Below are 2,600 nucleotides of genomic sequence, written 5' to 3'. Positions count from 1 at the left end.
GAGTTTTCTAGGGCATGCCGGTTTTTACCGACGTTTCATAAAAGATTTTTCTAAAATTGCCACTCCTATGAATAAACTCCTAGAAAAGGATGCGCCATTCATCTTTTCAGATGAGTGTATCAAATCTTTTAATATTCTTAAAGAAAAACTCACTAATGCACCAATCATGATAACACCAAATTGGAATCTACCATTTGAACTAATGTGCGATGCAAGTGATTTTGCAATGGGAGCCGTTTTAGGACAAAGGATTGAAAAACGATTTCAACCTATATATTATGCTAGTAAGACGTTACAAGGAGCACAAACGAACTATACAACTACTGAAAAAGAACTCCTTGCTATTGTCTTTGCTTTTGACAAATTTCGATCATATCTCGTTCTAGCAAAAACGGTGGTCTATACCGACCATTCTGCTCTTAGATACCTATTTTCAAAACAAGATGCTAAACCAAGATTAATCCGTTGGATCTTACTCTTACAAGAGTTTGATATTGAAATCCGAGATAAAAGAGGAGCAGAAAATCTCGCCGCTGATCATCTTTCTCGTCTTGAAAATCCCGAATTAGAAGTTCTAAATGAATCAGCCATACAAGACAACTTTCCTGATGAATATCTATTAAAGATAGATTATAAAGAAATCCCATGGTTTGCAGACTATGCAAACTACTTAGTTTGTGGATTCCTTGAAAAAGGATTATCGTACCAAAGACGAAAGAAATTTTTCAGTGATATAAAACACTATTTCTGGGAAGATCCACATCTGTTTAAAAGTTGTCCCGATGGAATAATACGCCGATGTGTATTTGGAGATGAAGCTAGTAAAATTTTAAACCATTGTCACACAGGACCAACAGGAGGGCATTATGGGCCTCAACTAACAGCTAGAAAAGTTTATGAAGCTGGATTCTATTGGCCTACAATTTACAAAGACGCACACCTTCTTTGCAAATCCTGTGATGCTTGTCAAAGGGCCGGAAAAATAAGTCAACGTGATGAAATGCCACAAAATGTCATCCAAGTATGTGAAGTATTTGACATTTGGGGTATTGACTTTATGGGTCCATTTCCAAAATCTCATAATAATCGATACATTCTCGTTGCCATTGATTATGTATCTAAATGGGCGGAAGCACAACCTCTCCCAACTAACGATGCACGAGTTGTAGTCAACTTCTTAAAACGTCTTTTTGCAAGGTTTGGAACACCGAAAGCTTTAATAAGTGATCGGGGTACTCATTTCTGTAATAATCAACTTGAGAAAGTTCTTAAAAGATATGGAGTAACTCATAAAATCTCCACCGCATATCATCCACAAACAAGTGGACAAGTTGAAAATACCAACCGAGCTTTAAAACGTATTCTAGAAAAAACCGTAGGATCAAATCCGAAGGAATGGTCCATTAAATTGGAGGATGCACTCTGGGCTTTTAGAACAGCCTACAAAACTCCAATTGGAACCACACCTTTTAGACTTGTTTATGGAAAAGCATGTCATCTTCCAGTAGAAATTGAACACAAAGCATTTTGGGCTTTGAAAACATGTAATCTTGATTTACATGAAGCCGGACGTCTACGATTAAGTCAACTAAACGAATTAGAAGAATTAAGACATGAAGCATACGAAAATTCGTTAATCTATAAAGAAAGAACGAAGAAATGGCATGATAAAAGAATCAGAAGTTCAAAAGAATTTAAAGAAGGAGACAGAGTTCTTCTTTTCAATTCACGATTCAAGCTATTTCCTGGAAAATTGAAATCAAGATGGTCTGGACCATTCATAGTCAAAAGAGTTTTCCCATACGGAACGATAGAATTAATAAATTCAAATGGGATTGAATTTAAAGTTAATGGTCAGAGAGTTAAACATTACATACATGGTCCGATGGAAGTCGACAACGAAGTTAATCACAATTTCGACACCACAGATAACTAAGTGTGGGGAGAACCAAGTCTTTAAAGGATAATATGTATTTCTGTTAGAGTTAGATTGTCTGTTTTCGTGTAGTTCTCGAAAATGGAACCCGAATGGTCTTTCCCTAGCAGACCCTAAAGAACTAGTCTTCTCCCCCCATTCTGAATTTTTATTTTTTTTAGGTTTTTACGAAATGAAGACTGCCTGTGAACTAAACCATGGTCTAATGCTACACGCTTTGATCACTAAACGTAATAATGACATACTCCCGAGTGAAATAGTATCAGTAATCAGAGAAAGAATGGACGGAGTTAGAAAAGAATCCAGATGCGAAGATAATAAGTTACAATTTGGTAAAGGAAAATCAAAATCCGCAGCAAAAAGAAGAGCACGACACCTAGAAAGATGTCACAAATGCGGAAAATGGTCACATGGAGGTAAATGTTCAAATAATCAAACCTATTCAAATACCGAATTTGTTACTTTATGCAGAGACGGACCGTTCATATGTTTAGAAGAAAAGACACTGAATGCTCGAGGTTACGCCTATGTAGCCATGGAAAATCAATTAAACCGACTATCTTATGAATGGGATAGATCATATAACTAAGAAATCTATTCCACAGGTATGCCTGTACAGTTTTTATTTTTATTTTTATTTTTTAACCTTTTGATAATAAACGCT

Source organism: Rutidosis leptorrhynchoides, chromosome 3 (genome assembly GCF_046630445.1).
Source record: "Rutidosis leptorrhynchoides isolate AG116_Rl617_1_P2 chromosome 3, CSIRO_AGI_Rlap_v1, whole genome shotgun sequence".
Taxonomy (NCBI): Eukaryota; Viridiplantae; Streptophyta; class Magnoliopsida; order Asterales; family Asteraceae; genus Rutidosis; species Rutidosis leptorrhynchoides.
Note: the sequence above shows the minus strand (reverse complement) of the source record.